A 22,472-nucleotide genomic window follows, 5' to 3' on the forward strand; every position below is an offset into this window, starting at 1 on the left:
AGATGATACCCTCACCTCCGACGAACTCTCACCATCGAGGGCAACGTATTGAGTTCTATTACTTAAGAAGTCTTCGAGCCACTCACATACTTGGGAACCAATCCCATATGCTCGTACCTTAGTTAGGAGTCTGCAGTGGGGCACCGAGTCAAACGCTTTCCGGAATTCAAGGAATATAGCATCCGTCTGATACCCTTCATCCATGGTTTGCAAGATATCATGTGAAAAAATGGCGAGTTGCGTTTCGCAGGAGCGATGCTTTCTAAAGCCGTGCTGATGCATGGACAGCGACTTCTCAGCCTCAAGGAAATTCATTATATTCCAACTGAGAATATGTTCGAGAATCCTGCAACAAACCGATGTTAAGGATATTGGTCTGTAATTTTGAGGATCCGTCCTTCTACCCTTCTTATATCAGGCTTCACCTGCGCTTTTTTCGAGTCGCTCGGGACTTTACGTTGGTTAAGAGATTCGCGATAAATGCAAGCTAAGTAAGGAGCCAATGCAGTTGAGTACTCTCTGTAAAACCGAATTGGAATCCCATCGGGAACTGGCGATTTATTTATTTTCAACCCATTCAGCTGCTTCACAACACTAGGGACGTCTATCACTACGTCCTCCATACGCGAATCTGTACGAGACTCAAACGGCGGTATGTTTGTACGATCCTCCTGCGTGAAAGATTTCTCAAATGGTAAATTTAAAATTTCAGCTTTGGTTTTGCTGTCTTCTGCTGCCAGGCCAGACTGATCAGTGAGTGACTGGATGGAAGCCTTCGACCCGCTTACCGATTTTACGTCTTGAGCAGCATGCCACAGCTGGAGTCTACTACCACATCACCCCAAACAGACTCATCATCTGTATATGACCCTGTGAACTCGATGCTCTAAGTGGGACATACGTTCCACTAGAATAACCATCTTAGATTACCTGTGGCCAAAACGCCCAAGTGACAGCTTCTGCTAGATTGAGCTGTATGCTACTGGCTCAGATTACCACCATCCTGTCTGGCAGCATCGTATTCTGCATCTGTGTTATACAGGGTGAAAAGTATTTAAACCGACAAACTCTACATCTACAACTACATCTACATTTATACTCCGCAAGCCACCCAACGGTGTGTGGCGGAGGGCACTTTACGTGCCACTGTCATTACCTCCCTTTCCTGTTCCAGTCGCGTATGGTTCGCGGGAAGAACGACTGTCTGAAAGCCTCCGTGCGTGCTCTAATCTCTCTAATTTTACATTCGTGGTCTCCTCGGGAGGCATAAGTAGGGGGAAGCAATATATTCGATACCTCATCCAGAAACGCACCCTCTCGAAACCTGGCGAGCAAGCTACACCGCGATGCAGAGCGCCTCTCTTGCAGAGTCTGCCACTTGAGTTTGCTAAACATCTCCGTAACGCTATCACGGTTACCAAATAACCCTGTGACGAAACGCGCCGCTCTTCTTTGGATCTTCTCTATCTCCTCCGTCAGACCGATCTGGTACGGATCCCACACTGATGAGCAATACTCAAGTATAGGTCGAACGAGTGTTTTGTAAGCCACCTCCTTTGTTGATGGACTACATTTTCTAAGCACTCTCCCAATGAATCTCAACCTGGTACCCGCCTTACCAACAATTAATTTTATATGATCATTCCACTTCAAATCGTTCCGCACGCATACTCAAAGATATTTTACAGAAGTAACTGCTACCAGTGTTTGTTCCGCTATCATACATACATACATACATACATACATACAATATCATACAATAAAGGATCCTTCTTTCTATGTATTCGCAATACATTACATTTGTCTATGTTAAGGGTCAGTTGCCACTCCCTGCACCAAGTGCCTATCCGCTGCAGATCTTCCTGCATTTCGCTACAATTTTCTAATGCTGCAACTTCTCTGTATACTACAGCATCATCCGCGAAAAGCCGCATGGAATTCTGGGAGGTTGTAGGGGACATCAAAACAAATATTTTTCCCTAACGTCATTTTTTCCTATGAGGAGTATTTAAAACAGTGGAGGAAGATTTCTCTGGCGGCAAATCAATTAAACCAACAAACACTTTTCCATTTTTTTTATGACCAACAGACGATGAAGACAACCCAGTTTCAATTACAGTAGATTTTGAAAAATGCCTCCATTGACACGTAAACAAAGGTTACACCGTCGGATCATGTTCTGTCTGACACGAGCAAAAACCCCAGAAGTATCCTGAATTGTTCCTGCTGCTGCTACTATCCGAGCAACCAGATCCTCTTCTGATGCAAAAGGAGTTGCGTAAACAAGGTTGCGCATCTCTCCCCACACAAGAAAGTCCAGAGGGGACGTATCTGGGGATCGAGCAGGCCATGGTACTGGACCACCTCTGCCAATCCAAGTTTCTGGGAACCGTCGGTCCAGGAATCGACGCACACGACGGCTGAAATGTGCCGGCGCCCCGTCATGTTGTAACCACATGCGTTGTCTTGTAGGGAGCGGGACGTCTTCCAGAAATTCTGGCAATTCTCTGGCAAGAAAATTGTAATAGCGCCTGCCATTTAATGGCCTAGGTAGCAGATACGGCCCAATTAAACAGTCCCCGACAACACCGACCCACACGTTAACGAAGAACCGCACTCGATGAGCGCTAGTAACTGTGGCATGTGGGTTATCCTCACTCCAAACATGCGATTTGTGCATGTTGAAGACTCCATCACGCCCGAACGTTGCTTCATCGGTAAACAACACAGAGGATGGAAATGTAGGATGCATTTCACACTGTTCCAGGTACCACTGCGAAAACTGTGCTCTGGGTTGGATAATCAACTGGTTCCAGGTTGTGGGCACGCTGCAAGTGAAATGGACGTAACAATTGCTATCGAAGGACTGTTCTTACATTCGTCTGATTCGTCCCCATGTTACGTGCTACTCTACGAGTGCTGTTGAAGGATCCCGCTCCACATGCTGCAAGACAGCTTCCTCAAATTGCAGCGTTCTTACCGTGCGACGGCGTCCCTGTCCAGGTAATCTGCTAAATGATCCGGTCTCACGCAGACGTTGGTACACACCAGCAAAGGACGTATGATGCGGGATACGGCCATTAGGATATTGTTGTTGATAAACCCGCTGTGCAGCTCGTCCGTTGTGGTGCGCTACGTAGTACGCACCAACCATATCAGTGTACTCACTCCAGGAGGATCGCTCCATTAGTAAACAATGACAATGCACTACTACACTGGTGGACAGCAGTTGCCTACAACTGAAGAGCGTAATACGGCCTCTAACAACTGAAGATCGTAATAAGACCTCCACCGGTTTAAATAATCCTCATAGGAAAAAATGACATTAGGGAAAAATATTTGTTTTGATGTCCCGTACAACCTCCCAGAGTTTGTCGGTTTAAATACTTTTCACCCTGTATGTAGTACATTTCCCCAACATCTGCTAGTGGTCGCATTCTCAACTTCCACACAGGAAACACAGTGTGGGAAGCACATCCCACCATCATAAATATCTGAATTTTTCCATTGCCGCAATACCCAATGTCTTCAACAGCATGTCGCAGTTGGAGTCTATCACCATGGGTCCCCTAGTCTGGTGATTTGCACGTGCATCTACAGACGGAACCCTTACATGGGGAAAGTGAACCGCTAGCATAAACACCTAAGATTCTCTGTGGCAGGAACTCCCAGAGCGACAGCTGCTGTTAGCTTGAGCAGCTTATTGCAACCAGAGACTATCACCAAGCTATTAAATTCTTCATTTGTGTGACCGTAGTGTCCGTAGTTGCTTTATAATCCTCGAGGGAATTTCTATTCTGTCGTTGCAACTAAAAAAATGAGTCATTTTTTCACCAGACGCGTTTCGATTTATTGAGGTAAAGTATAATCAGTGGTCTGTAATTAAGTTATGTACATTCTGATTTGGTTTTAGGTCGAAAAACAGTTCGTTAAGAATAGGTTGATTTGTACTTACGTTAATTTTTCAGCTGATTTATCGCTTACATCGCGACATGCCGTCTGCTATCACGTCGTTGTTTTTCTGTCTTACACACATAATTTTGGTCTAATGTTTAGATGTCAGAACTGCCAGAACATGCATTTCTTATGTTTTTCACATCACACTCCTATGCACACCACTGTTTTCTGTTCGTTGTTGTACTTCAAGTACGTGTTGTGGTTTGTGTTTCCACTACTTTGTCTTTGACCTGAATTTAAAAAAAAAAAAAAAAAAAAAAAAACAGGATATTTTATGTGTGTAGTTCTATTTAATTATGAATCTGTGTATTTATGTACTGCGTAACAGTAGAGAAGGAATAGCTATGGAGGGAATTTTAAGGGGGTGGGAAACCATTATGAGTGGACATAAGTATATACACTCCTGGAAATTGAAATAAGAACACCGTGAATTCATTGTACCAGGAAGGGGAAACTTTATTGACACATTCCTGGGGTCAGATACATCACATGATCACACTGACAGAACCACAGGCACATAGACACAGGCAACAGAGCATGCACAATGTCGACACTAGTACAGTGTATATCCACCTTTCGCAGCAATACAGGCTGCTATTCTCCCATGGAGACGATCGTAGAGATGCTGGATGTAGTCCAGTGGAACGGCTTGCCATGCCATTTCCACCTGGCGCCTCAGTTGAACCAGCGTTCGTGCTGGACGTGCAGACCGCGTGAGACGACGCTTCATCCAGTCCCAAACATGCTCAATGGGGAACAGATCCGGAGATCTTGCTGGCCAGGGTAGTTGACTTACACCTTCTAGAGCACGTTGGGTGGCACGGGATACATGCGGACGTGCATTGTCCTGTTGGAACAGCAAGTTCCCTTGCCGGTCTAGGAATGGTAGAACGATGGGTTCGATGACGGTTTGGATGTACCGTGCATTATTCAGTGTCCCCTCGACGATCACCAGTGGTGTACGGCCAGTGTAGGAGATCGCTCCCCACACCATGATGCCGGGTGTTGGCCCTGTGTGCCTCGGTCGTATGCAGTCCTGATTGTGGCGCTCACCTGCACGGCGCCAAACACGCATACGACCATCATTGGCACCAAGGCAGAAGCGACTCTCATCGCTGAAGACGACACGTCTCCATTCGTCCCTCCATTCACGCCTGTCGCGACACCACTGGAGGCGGGCTGCACGATGTTGGGACGTGAGCGGAAGACGGCCTAACGGTGTGCGGGACCGTAGCACAGCTTCATGGAGACGGTTGCGAATGGTCCTCGCCGATACCCCAGGAGCAACAGTGTCCCTAATTTGCTGGGAAGTGGCGGTGCGGTCCCCTACGGCACTGCGTAGGATCCTACGGCCTTGGCGTGCATCCGTGCGTCGCTGCGGTCCGGTCCCAGGTCGACGGGCACGTGCACCTTCCGCCGACCACTGGCGACAACATCGATGTACTGTGGAGACCTCACGCCCCACGTGTTGAGCAATTCGGCGGTACGCCCACCCGGCCTCCCGCATGCCCACTATACGCCCTCGCTCAAAGTCCGTCAACTGTTCATACGGTTCACGTCCACGCTGTCGCGGCATGCTACCAGTGTTAAAGACTGCGATGGAGCTCCGTATGCCACGGCAAACTGGCTGACACTGACGGCGGCGGTGCACAAATGCTGCGCAGCTAGCGCCATTCGACGGCCAACACCGCGGTTCCTGGTGTGTCCGCTGTGCCGTGCGTGTGATCATTGCTTGTACAGCCCTCTCGCAGTGTCCGGAGCAAGTATGGTGGGTCTGACACACCGGTGTCAATGTGTTCTGTTTTCCATTTCCAGGAGTGTAGCAGTGTGATGGAGTGTGAGTTAGAGGAGAAGGTGAGAAGCGAGAAGTGAAATGAAACTGTGTGTGGGGGGAGGGGGGGGGATGTTGTGGGAGAGGAGGGGGGGTGAAGGATGGGAAAGGCTCTTTTCTTTTCATGTAATTTCATCAATTATTCTATATAGACTCTGGTTTCCCATATTTTATTTTGTGTTAATGCATTTTGTATCTAGAAATTTTCTCGTATCCCTCCATCGCTATTCTTTCTCTACTCTTAAAAAGTACATATATACAGAGGAACATAATTAAATAAAAGTACGCACATACAGTAACCTAATTTTTTGTAAAGAAATGTTGTAGGTCAAACACAAATCAGTGCAAAGGTTATGGTGGCAAGATTACAAAACACAAACCCCAACACATACTTGAAGTATAACAACAAACACAATACAGTGATGTGCATAAACTTGTGCTAAGAAACATATAAGAAATGCATAGTGCTGCAGAACATCTAAAAGTTAGACCAAAGTAATCAGTGTCTAACACAGAAAAACAACGACGTGAAAGCAGACGGCATGTCCCCGTAAGTACAAATCGACCTATTCTTAACGAATTGTTTTTCGATCTAAAACCAAATCAAAATGTAAATAATTTAATTACAGTCCATTGATGATGCTTTACCTCAATAAAGCGAAACGCGTCTGGTGAAAAAGTCACGCATTTTTGTAGTTGCGATGACAGAACTAGAATACCCTCAAGTAGCACCAAGCTGTTCGCTGGCATCGCACTCGGCAAATGTACCTTCAAAGAGAACGTGCCGCGTAGAAAAAAATACCACAGTCACAATAATATCCGTTTCTTCGTGCCCTTGACGCCTAGAGTGACTTCTTCTGCGAGCTAGAGCACTATGTCATAGCCAGACACATTGGCCAAGCGCCATCTGCTAGCATCGTTCCCGCACGTGGACCTGTAAACAGGAGCCCTACATAGGTAACATGTGCCTCTCAAATACGCTCTGCCGGCCTGTGTGGCCGAGCAGTTCTAGGCGCTTCAGTCTGGAACCGCGCGACCGCTACTGTCGCAGGTTCGAATCCTGCCTCGGGCATGGCTGTGTGTGATGTCCTTAGGTTAGTTAGGTTTAAGCAGTTCTAAGTTCTAGGGGACTGATGACATCAAATGTTAAGTCCTATAGTGCTCATAGCCATTTGAACTAAATACACTCTAAGACGAAAAAAGACGCTCCACGAAGGAATTATCAGAATGGGACGAAAATGTACAGATGTGATGTACATGTACAGACAAAAAACTGATTACAATTTCAGAGAAGTAGGATGATTAATTCAAGAGAAAGACATTCACAAATTAAGCAATTCAATAATGCGTCGGTCCACCTCTGGCGCTTACGCAAGCAGTTATTGCGTTGGTATTTAGTTCATGTCCTCCTTAGCAATATGGTGCCAAATACTGCCCAACTGGGGCATTAGACTCTCAAAATTCTGCGCTGGTTGGCGGGCCTTGCTCCAAATGCTCCATACGTTTTCAACTGGGAAGAGATCCGGGGAGACCAATTGTGTGATTGGATTGAAGAGTTCCTAGATAACAGAACGCAGCATGTCATTCTCAATGGAGAGAAGTCTTCCGAAGTAAGAGTGATTTTAGGTGTGCCGCAGGGGAGTGTCGTGGGATCGTTGCTATTCACAATACACACAAATGACCTTGTGGATAACGTCGGAAGTTCACTGAGGCTTTTTGCGGATGATGCAGTGGTACATCGAGAGGTTGTAACAATGGAAAATTCTACTCAAATGGAGGAGGATCTGCAGCGAATTGACGCATGGTGCAGGGAATGACAATTGAATCTCAATGTAGACAAGTATAATGTGCTGCGAATACATAGAAAGAAAGATCCCTTATCATTTAGCTACAATATTGCAGGTCAGCAACTGGAAGCAGTTAATTACATAAATTATCTGGGAGTATGCATTAGGAGTGATTTAAAATGGAATGATCATATAAAGTTGATCGTCGGTAAAGCAGATGCCAGACTGAGATTCATTGGAAGAATCCTAAGGAAATGCAATCCGAAAACAAAGGAAGTAGGTTACAGTACGCTCGTTTGCCCACTGCTTGAATACTGCTCAGCAATGTGGGATCCGTACCAGATAGGGTTGATAGAAGAGATAGAGAAGATCCAACGGAGAGCAGCGCGCTTCGTTACAGGATCATTCAGTAATCGCGAAAGCGTTACGGAGATGACAGATAAATTCCAGTGGAAGACTCTGCAGGAGAGACGCTCAGTAGCTCGGTACGGGCTTTTGTTGAAGTTTCGAGAACATACCTTCCCCGAGGGATCAAGCAGTATATTGCTCCCTCCTACGTATATCTCGCGAAGAGACCATGAGGATAAAATAAGACAGATTTCAGCCCACACAGAGGCATACCGACAGTCCTTCTTTCCACGAACAATACGAGCCTGGAATAGAAGGGAGAACCGATAGAGGTACTCAAGGTGCCCTCCGCCACACACCGTCAGGTGGCTTGCGGAGTATGGATGTAGATGTAGATGTAGAACTTGCTCGCCAAGGTAAGCCTTGGCAAGCGTTATGACAAGCAATGGTGACGGAAACATTCTGACTGGATTCTCACTGACCAGCGTAGAACTGTCTTCAGTGATGATCACTGCTTCGAACTGAGCCACAACGACCAGCAAAGACTTTTCTGGTGGCGCCCCAGGTAGTGGTGGGATAACAAACTGACTGTCGCCCGCCATGTAGCTCCACAATCAGGAGGGACTGCCTGGGGCTCCATTTTTTTTCGTAGCAGGATCCACTTCGTTTTCATCCGCAGCACTCTTACGGGACAGCAGTGCGTCGACGATATTCTGCGTCCCATTTGTTGTCCTTAATGGCAAGTCACCCTTGTCTTACATTTCAGCAAAATAATGCACTCCCACTCAGCGCGAAAGTTTACACTGGTTGCCTTCAGGAGGCTTACCAAACCATATCTAGGCCACCAAGGTCGCAGCATCACTCTCCAATTGAGAACGTTTGGAACATTATGGGCACAGCCCTATAACCATCTCAAGACTCTCACAATCTAACGCTCCAAATGGACAGAATTTGGCACGATATCCCTCTGGAGGATATCCACCAATTGCAGAAATCAATGCCATGCCGAAGAACTGCCAGGGTCAGAGGTGGACCATTGGATTATTGATCTGCTCAATCTGTGAAGCTCTTTCTTTTGAATAAAACATCCAGTTTCCTGAAATTTCATGATCTGTTTGTCTGTACATGTTCATCATATCTACTGATTTCCGTCCCATTAGCATAATACCTTCGTGGTGTTTTTTTTGTCTTCATCATTAAACAAGATACATGAAACATCTTGCGTATCCTGCCTTAGCGCCCATGCACAGAAGTTGACACGATTCTCACTATCATTTCCATTCAGCTCTTAGTGGAGAGAGTTGTGGCAGGGATGGAAACTAAGTCGATATAGATTGGGTAGGACACTTGCCTGATTCGTGTCCTTCTCCTTACGACTGCACTGGAGTTAAGGTGCGGATCAACTGCAGAAGCAGCAAGAACATTAATCCCCCCCAGTTTCTGTCGTCACTTGTTTGCTTCTGTTACGTTGTCTAAGTGTTACACTACCTCTTTCACGTAACTGGTTGAAGAGGTCGATAAACAACTGCCGAGATGGTTGACCTCTATAGGGATACCTTGTGGCAGACACTATACAAGAATGGACTGCATTTTCCCTACACTCTCCACACAACATGAGCATGTAGGCTGTTTCTGCAATGGTAAATCGCATCGTCCACTCACCACCTATTGCTTGAACTGTCACACACCAACTGACTACCAAGTCGCAGTGCATTGAAGGAACATGTAAGCACACAGTAAGCGAACATAGCAACATCGTGCCTAGCAATTACACAGGTTGAACAGCACAAAGAAGTGTAGTAAGGAAACTTTTCAAAATACGATATCTCGTAAACGACTCGCACTACAGTCCTGTAACAAACATCACTGACACTATAATTTTCCCTACTTTTAGTTTGTTAATGTAAATAGGAATGGTTTCATTTAAAAAGTGTATGTTTGCACAAGAAATACATTTTCTAAGTATTATTACAATCTACAGTGAAGAGCCAATTAAACTGGTACACCTGCCTAATATCGAGTAGGGCCCCCGCGAGCACGCAGAAATGCCGCAACACGACATGGCATGGACTGGACTAATGTCTGAAATATTACCGGAGGGAACTGACACCATGAATCCTGCACGGCTGTCCATAAATCCGATAGAGTACGAGGGAGTGGAGATCTATTCTGAACGGCACGTTGCAAGCTATCCCAGACACACTCAATAATTTTCTTGTCTGGGTTGTTCGGTAGCCATTGCAAGTGTTTAAATTCAGAAGAGTGTCCCTGTAGCCACTCTGGAGCAATTCTGGACGTGCGGGGTGTCGCATTGTTCTGCTGGAACTGCCCAAGTTCGTCGGAATGCACATTGGACATAATGGATGCAGGTGATCAGATAGGATGCTTAAGTATGTGTCACCAGTCAGAGTCGTATCTAGACGTATCAGTGGTTCCATATCACTCCAACTGCACCCGCCCCATACCATTACGGAGCCTCCATCCACCAGCTTGAATATTCTCCTGTTGACATGCAGGGTCCATGGATTCACGAGGTTCTCTCCACACCCGTACAGATCCATCCACTCGAAACAATTTGAAACCAGACTCGTCCGACCAGTCAGCAACAATCCAATGTCGGTGTCAACCGGCCAGCATTAATGACTGCAGCAATTTGAGAAGGGATTGCACTTCTGCCACGTTGAACGATTCTCTTCAGTCGTCATTAGTTCTGTTCTTGCAGGATCTTTTTCGGGCCTCAGCGATCGGAAATTCGATTTTTTACCGGATTCCTGATAATCACGGTACACTCGTGAAATGGTCGTACGGAAAAATCCCCACTTCATCGCTACCTCGAAGATGCTGTGGCCCATCACTCGTGCGCGGACTATAACACCACGTTGAAACTCACTTAAACCTTGATAAACTGCCATTGTAGCAGCACTAACCGATCTAACCACTACGTCAGACACTTGCCTTATATAGGCATTGCCAACCGCAGAGCCGTATTCTGGCAGTTTATATATCTCTGTATTTGAATACGCATACCTGTACCAGTTTCTTTGGCGCTTCAGTGTGTAACAAAGGGGTAATATTGTTAGTAAAAATCTTCAAAGAGGTGAGAAAGATATGTGGAAGAAAGAAACAAAGAAAGGGGTGAAGAGGTGATGGTCAGTGAGAGAGGGGTGTGAGAAGGAGATCCAGTTTTATGGACAGCCCTGCTGGATTCATGGCGTCAGTTCCCTCCAGACATTAGTCGAGCCCACGTCACGTCGTGTTGCGGCACTTCTGCGTTCTCGCGGTGGCGTTACACGACATTAGGCAGGTGTACCAGTTTCCTTGGCTCTTCAGTGTGTATAACCTATGTCCGTCCGAAAGTTTATTGAAGTCTAGTGTAAAGATCTGAAGTAAATCGATCAAGTACTCTTCGAGGTTTTTGGTAACAACGACAAACAACGACTTGTCTTTACATAGTAGTATAGATAAGAATATACGAGGTGCGTTCAATAACTAAAATAAACTAATGAACATAAACGATCTGGTTGATGGTATTGACAGCGGCCTTAGACTGTTTGGCGATGAAGCTGTAGTCTACAGGAAAGTAGTATCACACGAAACTTGTGAACAAATCAATGAGAATTTGCAGAAAATAAATGCGTGGTGTAATGACTGGCAGTTATCTCTCAATAGTAGTAGGTGTAACCTTCTGCGTATAACAAGGCGAAAATCCCCATTAATGTACGAACAGAAAATAAATACCTAGTCTTTGGAAGCGGTAACGTCCGTCAAGTATCTGGGTGTGACTATTCGAAATGATCTCAAATGGAATGATCAGATTACACAAGTAACGGATAAGGCGAACTCTAGATTGCGGTTTATTGGTAGAATCCTGAAGCGATGCAGTCGTTCAACAGAGGAAACAGCTTACAATATGTTAGTTCGTCTAGTCTTGGAGTATTGTTCGTCTGTGTGGGACCCTTACCAGTTGGGTCTGATTCAAGAGATTGAGAAGGTCCAAACAAGAGCGGCAAGATTCGTGACAGGTACGTTTAGCCATCGCGAGAGCGTTACAAATCTCAAAGAAAGTTTGAAGTGGGACACACTTGCAGATAGACGACGTGCTAAACGGAAGGGGCTCCTCACTAAATTCCAAAATCCGATCTTCGTCGAGGGTGTAGAGCATACAATATTGCCACCAACTTTCAAATCGCGCAGTGATTACCATTCAAAGATAAGGGAAATTAGAGCTCGTACTGAGGCGTTCAGACAGTCCGTTTTTCCCTCGCTCGATCCGAGAGTGGAACAGAGGGGGGAAAATATGACTTTGATGCAAATTGTGCCTTCCACCACACACAGCTTGGTGGTTACCGGAGTATATATGTAGATGTAGTAGTAGTAATGTAACATATTCTTTTATCTCATACCAGGTTGGTTTTATTCAGGACTCAAGTACACCATATTATTCGCCACTCTTTTGGCTACAGAACCCTATTTCTCAACATAATCTCCTTTCAGTGAGACAGACTTACGCCACCTTACTTGGAGGGCTGTTTGCCTGCATGGCACGGCTCTACTTCTTGACGTCAGATCCAACGTCCTGCTGCATCAATAAACTACCATTATGCACGTACTGCTTCCAGCGGAGTGTATCCTCCATTAGGACTAACAGCTGGGACTCGAAAGGTGCGGGAACCAGGCTGTAGAGTGGGACAGTCCACTGAAGTTTTGTGGGCTCCTCTGGGGGGCGCAGAGTTCGGTGAGGCCATGCGTTGCCATGAATATAGACAAGTTCCTTTGCATTTTTGTGGCAACGAACACACTGCAGCGTGTCATATTTTCCCCCCTCTGTTCCACTCTCGGATCGGGCGAGGGAAAAACGGACTGTCTGAACGCCTCAGTACGAGCTCTAATTTCCCTTATCTTTGAATGGTAATCACTGCGCGATTTGAAAGTTGGTGGCAATATTGTATGCTCTACACCCTCGACGAAGATCGGATTTTGGAATTTAGTGAGGAGCCCCTTCCGTTTAGTACGTCGTCTATCTGCAAGTGTGTCCCACTTCAAACTTTCTTTGAGATTTGTAACGCTCTCGCGATGGCTAAACGTACCTGTCACGAATCTTGCCGCTCTTCTTTGGACCTTCTCAATCTCTTGAATCAGACCCAACTGGTAAGGGTCCCACACAGACGAACAATACTCTAAGACTAGACGAACTAACATATTGTAAGCACAGCTGTGTGCAGCCGGCCCGCACGAGGGAGATCCGACAGGTTTGCACGACCCATGACGAAAAGGCGAAGAACTTTGCAAAATTGCAGCATTATGATATTACAGATGAATTCAAGTTTTTTTCTAATAAGTATGCTTCAGTAATAATTAATAAAGTAGATACATATGTGTATAGAATTAATGTTAGAATAGAACGTTTGACTTTGGATGAAAGGGCTAACAAGAAAATATTTGAGGATCGAGGTGCTCTTGAGAAAGTTCGTATAGCTTGTAGTAATAAAAATGGTGCATTTGATCTTAATCCGGAGCGCTCTGCATGTGTTCCGTGGCGTAAATATAGTAGGAGGAATAGATTTAAGTTTGTAACATATTCTAAACCAGAAACAAGTGCTGATATAGACAAGGTTAAATCATGGACTGATTTGCAAACCCAGTGTAAAGCTAAGAATCGTTTGTTTCAAGGTACAAACCCGTTTTATATTGGATTACAAATTGCTGGTGATGAACCTGAGAAAACTGATAATGTTCAGAGTGAGGTTAAATATGTAACATATGTTGTAAGAAATAGAGTGTATATGACATTTTGTAAGAGGAAGGGTACTGTTCCTTTCTGAATAAAGGTTATTGTTTACAGCTAATGTCTGCGTTGGAGTTTGTTTATGCCAACTGGGACCATATCCGAAATTACCCGGACGACCTGCGCCTGGCATTCCTAGTTCCCAACAATCAACAGAGGATTGATGAATTAGCTATTACGTTTTATGGCAACAAAATAAATTATTCTGCAGCTGTTATTGTGTTAGAAGAACTGTGGTACTATAAGCCAAACCTTGATGATTTAGTTCGTCAGTTTAGGGACGCATACAGAGAATTTGTTTTTATGCCTAACGGTATTAGGTGTGCTAATAGGTACTTTGATTTTAGACAGGGTCGTTATAGGCCTTTGTGGTATAATTATTAGAGCCTCAATAAGAGATCCTCACAAGTCATACCTCAGACGCACAGCCGGCCATCCTAGAAAATGGCCTCACGGGTAGTGAGGTCTCCTGATCAGGGTAAAAATAAATATAGGCTTGTACACAAGTTGTCCACAGAGAAGAAACATTGGCATTGTAAATGTGGCAATGAATTTTGTTTACACTTTAGGTGGCAGATGTTGGCACGAGTGCATTATTTATTGGATATTTCAGGGTGGCTTACAACCTCCGTCCCGCTGTGGGATACCGAAGAGGAGATTATGAAACCATTAACAGTAGTAATCAACAAACCCAAGGTACCGAACATCACGCAGCTTCTTCTATTTCGGAGCACCAGACATGTGAGGACTCTTCACAATCTCAATTTGACGACGGATGGGAGGTGCCGCTGTCGCGCATGCCAGCGTACTAATTCGGAACTGCGAGGTCACCCGCTCCGAGTGAAAACCCTTTGGGAGCCCCATTAGAAAGTGATGCCTTGCCACCTAGTATTACTAGTCGCGACTAGACATTATGAAACTCAATTACAGCTCTCCGTGACGAAAGCACCTCCGTTACCGACACGTTTCAAGGCTCCGTATATCGCCACCACTTATCGAAACTACATGAGATTGTAAAGGCTGAAGCGGGAATATTCCACGACACACCACAACAAACACTCCATTTTTCTCGAATGAAAGTGGCCGCGAAAAAAAAAACACAGAAAAAACATGTTGAGTTTCTTATTGAGCGCCCCTCGTAATTTCAATTTTCAGTATTGGGTAGTAGCGTCGCTAGATCCGATCATTGCTAACTTTATTTAAACTTCAAATATGCACACCCTGCTGTTGTACTTTTATGTGCTGAGTATGCGCCTACACATCGCTGCTAAATTTTTAGTTTATTTCTTCATTTTATTCGTAAATTTCTTTGGTAACTATGAGTGTTTATTTATTACTCATTTTTAGATCTGATGATGGCTGAGAAGTTTAAATTTGTGATAAATTTTAATGAAATATCTTGTGGGCAAGACACTGACTTTTATAATAATGAGTGACTGAACGCTGTAGAAAGGGGCGAAATACAGAACAGAGTTAGGAGAGCGTACGGAGTCTCAGTAATAAGCAAAAGAGAGGAGAAAGACTACCTGAATTTTGCAGTAAATTTAAGATACACTATTGGCCATTGAAATTGCTATACCACGAAGATGACGTGCTACAGACGCGAAATTTAGCCGACAGGAAGAAGATGCTGTGATATGAAAATGATTAGCTTCAGACCATTCACACGAGATTGGCGCCGGTGGCGACACCTACAACGTGCTGACACGAGGAAAGTTTCCAACCGATTTCTCATACAGAAACAGCAGTTGACCGGCGTTGCCTGGTGAAACGTTGTTGTGATGCCTCGTCTAAGTAGGGAAAATGCGTACCATGACGGTTCCGCCTTTGATAAAGGGCGGATTGTAGGCTATCACGATTGCGGTTTATTGTATCGCGGTATTGCTGCTCGCGTTGGTCGAGATCCAATGACTATTAGCAGAATATGGAATCGGTATGTTCACGAGGGTAATACGGAACGCCGTGCTTGATTCCAGCGGCCTCGTATCACTAGCAGTCGAGATGACAGGCATCTTATCCGCATGGCTGTAACGAATCGTGCAGCCACGTCTCGATCCCTGAGTCAACAGATGTGGACGTTTGCAAGACAACAACCATCTGGACGAATAGGTCGACGACGTTTGCAGCAGCACGGACTATCAGCTGGGAGACCGTGGCTGCGGTTACCCTTGACGCTGCATCACAAACAGGAGCGCCTGCGATGGTGTACTCAACGACGAATCTGGGTGCACTAATGACAGAACGTCATTTTTTAAGATCAATCCGGGTTCTGTTTACAGCATCATGATGGTCGCGTCCGTGTTTGGCGACATCGCGGTGAACGCACATTGGAAGCGTGTATTCGTCATCGCCACACTGGCGTATCATGCGGCGTGATAGTATGGGGTGCCATTGGTCACACGTCTCGGTCACCTCTTGTTCGCATTGACGGCACTTTGAACAGTGGACGTTACATTTCAGATGTGTTACGACCCGTGGTTCTACCCTTCATTCGATCCCTGCGAAACCCTACATTTCAGCAGGATAATGCACGACTGCAGGTCCTGAAAACGTCTGGTCAATGGTGGCCGAGCAACTGGCTCGTCACAATACGCCAGTCACTACTCTTGATGAACTGTGGTATCGTGCTGAATCTGCAAGGGCAGCTGTACCTGTACACGCCATCCAAGCTCTGTTTGACTCAATGCCCAGGGGTATCAAGGCCGTTATTACGGCCAGAGGTGGTTGTTCTGGTTACTGATATCTCAGGATCTATGCACACAAATTGCGTGAAAATGTAATCACATGTCAGTTCTAGTATAATATATTTGTGCAATGAATACCCGTTTATCATCTGCTTTATTCTTGGTGTAACAATTTTAATGGCCAGTAGTGTAGTAACTGCGGACATACTGTTTAACAATCACAAGAGTATGAGGTCTATTTGAAGAACGCCTGATTCTATGTGGATTATATCATGGTCATGGGGAGACAGATTAAGGAATCAGATATTGGAACGCAAGGTGAAGTCAGCAGCAGATGTAGACTCAGGTCACAAAATAGTAACGATGAAGAGTAGCCTGAAGTTTAAGAGAATCGTCCGGAATAATAACTGTGGAAAGAAATGATGTACTGAAGTACTGAGGAGAGATGGGGTCCGCTAGCGCTGCAGATCCTACGATAACGAATACTGCAAAAGACAGTTCAGTTGTAGAAGAATAGACATCTCTACAAAGGACAATCTCAGAAGTTGGACGAACAAATATGAGTAAAAGGGAGGTAACTGTGATAGAATCTTAGATACCAGAAGAAATCAACTGATTGAAGAAAGAAATAAATTAAAAATATTTTGAAAGATGACATGAATACAGCAATATACACTGAGGAGTGAAATAAGTAGGAAGTGCATGGAAGCGAAGCCGATACCTTTGCACGAAAACGCGAAGAAATGGGAAAAGAAATTTGTAAGTGAAATGAAAAACTCACATCCTAAATGTACACTATGTGCAGTGAGACGACTAATGTCATGGGAAAGCGATGTGTACATATACATGGCGATAGTACCATGTGATCATGAGCACAAGGTAGTAAAGGGCTGTGTACATTAGCGCAGCTGTCATTCGTAGTCAGTTGATTTCGTGTGAATCGGTTCCCGACGTGCTTACAGCTACACGAAGGGAAATAACAGACTTTGAACACAGAATGGTAGTTGCAGCTAGACACATGTGACGTTCCACTTCGGAAATCATTAGGGAATTCATTATTCCGAGAAACACAGTGACAACAGTGTGCCGAAAGTACCCAATTTAGGGCTTTACCTCGCCCCACCGACAACACAGACGCCGAAGGCCTTCACTTAACGACCGAGAGCAGCGGCGTTTTCTTAGAGCTGTCAGTGCTAACAGACAGGCAACACTGCGTGAAATAACCGCAGAAATCATTGTGGGGCGTGGGACGAACCTATTGGTTAGGGCAGTGCGGCGAAATTTGCCTCTAATGGGTTGTGGCAGCAGACGAGAGACGTGCGCGCCTTTGCTAACAGCAGGACATCGCTAACGCGCCTCTACTCGGCTCGTGACCAAATCGGTTGAAGTGAACACATAGTGTGTTGTGGGGCGATCACTCTGTTGTATAAATAATTCAAGAGCCAAGATCGCTTAAACACTGTTTACCGGTTTCAACACACTAAAGGCGCCATTATCAGATCTGAATGTAGCTTAATATGCATAAACCATCTGCCTCATATATCGGTATATCCAAATGATTTATGCATGTTAAGCTACATTCACATATGATGATGGCACCTTTAGTGTGTTGAAACCGGTCATCTAGTAAACAGTGTTTAAGCGATCTAGGCTTTTTTACAAATCGGTTGAACTTAGAGTTCAGTTGCCGAGAGCTGATGGTAGGGTTCCGATGTGGCGCTGATTCCACGAAGCCATGGCCCAAAGTTGTCAACGAGGCACAGTGCAAGCTGGTGGTGGTTCCATAATGGTGTGGACCGTATTCACATGGAACGGACTGGGTCCTCTGGTGAAACTGAACCGATCATTGACTAAAAATGGTTATGTTCGGCTACTTGGGGACCATTTGCAGTCGATCACGGACTTGCTCTTCCTAAACAACAATGTCACGCCAAGGGCCACAGCTGTTTGCGATTGGTTTGTCGTTTGGAGAACATTCTGGGCAATTAGAGAGAATGATTTGGCCACCCAGGTCACCCGACATGAAATCCACCGAACATTTATGGGACATTCATGAGATATAATGATTTCAAAGAGATAGTATCGACACAATTGATACCACATAAATTAATAAGTGGTGGTACCGATCCCCAATGGTACACAAAACGGGTCAGATAGCTGTTGCAGAAGCACCCAAGAAAGTATGCCAAATTTAAAAGAACGCAAAATGCCCAAGATTGGCTAAGTTTTGCAGAAGTTCGAAATATAGCACGCACTTAAATGCAAGATGCTTTTAATAATTTCCACTACGAAAATCTGTCTCGAAATCTGGCAGAAAACCCGAAGAGATTCTGGTCATACATAAAGTACACCAGTGGCAAGACGCAATCAATACCTTCACTGCGCGATAACAACGGTGAAGTCACTGATGACAGTGCCACTAAAGCAGAGTTATTGAACACGGTTTTCCGAAACTCCTTCACCAAAGAAGACGAAGTAAGTATTCCTGTATTCCAATCAAGAACAACTGCAAAGATGAAGAATATAGAAGTACATATCCCGGGTGTGGCAAAGGAGTTAATAAAGGCAAGGCTTCCGGTCCAGACTGTATACCACTCAGGTTCCTTTCAGAGTATGCTGATACAATAGCTCCATATTTAGCAATTATATACAACCGATCGCTCATAGACAGTTACGTACCTGAAGACCTGATAATTGCTCAAGTCACACCAATACCCAAAAAGGGAAATAGGAGTAATCCGCTGAATTAGAGACAATTATCGCTGACGTCGATTTGCAGTAGGGTTTTGTGAACATATACTGTGTTCGGACATTATGAAGTATCTTGAAGAAAACAATTTATTGACACACAGTCAGCATGGATTCAGAAAATATCGTTCTTGCGAAACACAACTAGCTCTTTATACTCATGAAGTAATGAGCGCTTTCGGCAGGGAATGTCAAATTGATTCCATTTCCAGAAGGCTATCGACACCACTCCTGGCAAGTGTCTCCTAACCAAACTGCGTGCCTACCAAATATCTCCTCAGTTGTGCGACTGGATTCGTGATTCCTTGTCAGAAAGATCACAGTTCGTAGTAATAGACGGAAAGTCATCGAGGAAAACAGAAGTAATATCCGGCGTTCCCAAAGGAAGTATTATAGGCCCTGTAGTGTTTCTGATCTGTATTAACGATATAGGAGACAATCTGAGTAGCCGTCTAAGATTGTTTACAGATGATGATGTCATTTACTGTCTTGTAAAGTCATCAGATGAGCAAAACGAAATGCAAAATGATTTAGATAAGATATCTGTATGGTGCGAAAAGTGGCAATTGATCCTGAATAAAGAATAGTGTGAAGTCATTCACATGAGTAGTAAAAGAAATCAGCTAAATTTCGATTACGCGATAAGTCACACAAATCTAAAGGCTATAAATTCAACTAAATACTTAGGGATTACAATTACAAATGACATAAACCGGAACGATCACATAGAAAATGTTGTGAGTAGAGCAAACCAAAGAGTGCGATTCATTGGTAGAACACTTAGAAGGTGCAACAGATCTACTAAAGAGACTGCTTACACTACACATGTCCGACCTATTCTGGAGTATTGCTGTGCGGTGTGGGATCCGCATCAGGCGGGACTGACGGATGATGTCGAAAAAGTACAAAGAAGGGCACCTCGTTTTGTATTATCACGAAATAGGAGAGATAGTGCTACAGACTTGATACGTGAATTGGATTGGCAATCATTAAAACAAAGGCGAACTTCGTTGTGACGGAATCTTCTTATGAAATTTCAATCAACAGTTTTCTCATCCGATTGCGAAAACATTCTATTGGCACCCACCTACATAGGGAGACATGATCAACACGATAACATAAGAGAAATCAGGGCTCGCACAGAAAAATTTAAGTGCTTGTTTCTCCGGCGCGCCGTTCGAGAGTGGAACAGTAGAGAGACAGCTTGAAGGTGGTTCACTGAGCCTTTTTTTTTTCTTTATTGTTATTTTAAAACCTGTACAATAGGCAGGCTGTCAGCAGCACTCTACGCTGCTCTTCAGCCATAGAATACACAATGAGAAAAACAGTGAGGAGACACATAAGTCACAGAACGGTGGTCAATAAAACAGTAGACACATAAAGACAAACACGAGCCGTTCACACTCGACGATAATCCACACTGCAAACTGTTGATACGACGCACAAACACTGAAGATGGCGATGGCACTGGTGAACGATGGAGTTTGACGGTAAACACTAAACACTGTAAGTAGGCTGTTTAGGTTTTTTTTATTGGTAACGCCACATCTGTATGAAAATCACTGGCTGTGCTGTGTGCAGTCTGTGGCTGCTTTGCATTGTTGTAATACTCGCCATTGTAGTGTTAGGCAGCTGGCTGTGAACAGCGCGTAGCGTTGCGCAGTTGGAGGTGAGCCGCCAGCAGTGGTGGATGTGGGGAGAGAGATGGCGGAGTTTTGAAATTTGTCATGAACTGCTATATTTATATATGATGATATCAAGGTAGATACATTGTTTGTTCTCTATTAATATCTTTCATTTGCTAACTATCCCTATCAGTAGTTAGTGCCTTCCGTAGTTTGAATCTTTTATTTAGCTGGCAGTAGTGGCGCTAGCTGTATTGCAGTAGTTCGAGTAACCAAGATTTTTGTGAGGTAAGCGATTTGTGAAATGCATAGGTTAATGTTAGTCAGGGCCATTCTTTTGTAGGGATTATTGAAAGTCAGATTGCGTTGCGCTAAAAATATTGTGTGTCAGGTTAAGCACAGTCCTGTATAATTGTTCAAAGGGGACGTTTCAACATGACGACACACACGAGACACTGATGGTGATGATCCCCGGCGCGCGAAAGTCCACGTAGCGTGTGCGAGTCCGGGGACCTGCCAAGAGAGGAGGAGGGGTGGAGGAAGAGGGAGAGGGGAGAGCAGAGATGCCATGGGTAGGGGATGCCCAGGGGAAGAGGGATGGAGGAAGGGGGATAGGGGGAAAAGGAGAGAGAAGGGAGGGACGGTGCCTAAAGGAAAGGACACAGGAAGTGGGGGGGGGGGGAGGATCAAAGTTGGTAGGAGGAGTAGATGGAGGGGAGGAGGACATCATCAGGGAGGGGGAGCTGGCGGAAGCCACCTTGGGAGAGGGTAAGGAGGGTGGAGAGATGGAGCCCGGTTTGGACGTGGGAATATGGGTGCGGCAGCGGGTGGGGGTGGGAGAGGATGGGTGAGCCAAGCGGATGAGGAGGATCGAGTTTGCGGGAGGTGTACAGGATCCGTATCCTTTCCAGGAAACGGAGGATGTGGGGGAAGGGGATGAGATCATACAGGATCCGCGTGGGGGAGGGGAGACGGATGCGATAGGTGAGGCGGAGAGCATGGTGTTCAAGGATTTGTAGGGATTTATAAAAGGTAGGGGGGGCGGAGATCCAGGCCAGATGGGCTTAACAAAGGATAGGGCGAATTTATAGGTGTGGAGGATGGTGGAGGGGTCCAGACCCCACGTACGGCCGGAAAGGAGCTTGAGGAGACGGAGTCGGGAGTGAGCCTTGTCTTGGATTGTCCGGAGATGGGGAGTCCAGGAGAGGCGACGGTCGAGGGTGACGCCAAGGTACTTAAGGGTGGGAGTGAGGGCGATAGGACGGCCATAGACGGTGAGATAGAAATCAAGGAGGCGGAAGGAAGGGGTGGTTTTACCTACAATGATCGCCTGGGTTTTGGAGGGATTGACCTTGAGCAACCACTGGTTGCACCAAGCGGTGAACTGGTCAAGACTGAGCCTTCTGTCAGCGCTTTATTGTGAGTAGCAGAGTAATCACGTAGATGTGAGTGTAGATGTAGAAGCATAGTCATCAGGAGGTCATTTCGCGGACAACATCCTGCACCGACAACACTTTCGCAATTACGGACGGCCACAGAAGCAACGTGACTCAACATTTGTGCAGGGCGGCTTCCAGCGACTTTCTGAGTTGCACTACACCGGGCAAAACGATGTCTGACACGATTTTTGGAGGTATCCCGTGACTTTAGTCACCGCAGTGAAACTATAGAAAGCACCTCATGTTTTTAAGCTGTAGCATGTAAAAG

General features: G+C 45.3%; 1 protein-coding gene across 2 annotated transcripts in view; it reads right to left on the reverse strand.

Moving 5' to 3' along the window:
- LOC126425192 (ammonium transporter Rh type B) overlaps positions 1–22,472 on the reverse strand; it is a 228,198-nt gene that overhangs the window by 26,645 nt on the left and 179,081 nt on the right. The gene's annotated exons all lie outside the window — the stretch shown is intronic.

Source organism: Schistocerca serialis, chromosome 10 (genome assembly GCF_023864345.2).
Source record: "Schistocerca serialis cubense isolate TAMUIC-IGC-003099 chromosome 10, iqSchSeri2.2, whole genome shotgun sequence".
NCBI classification, from domain to species: domain Eukaryota; kingdom Metazoa; phylum Arthropoda; class Insecta; order Orthoptera; family Acrididae; genus Schistocerca; species Schistocerca serialis.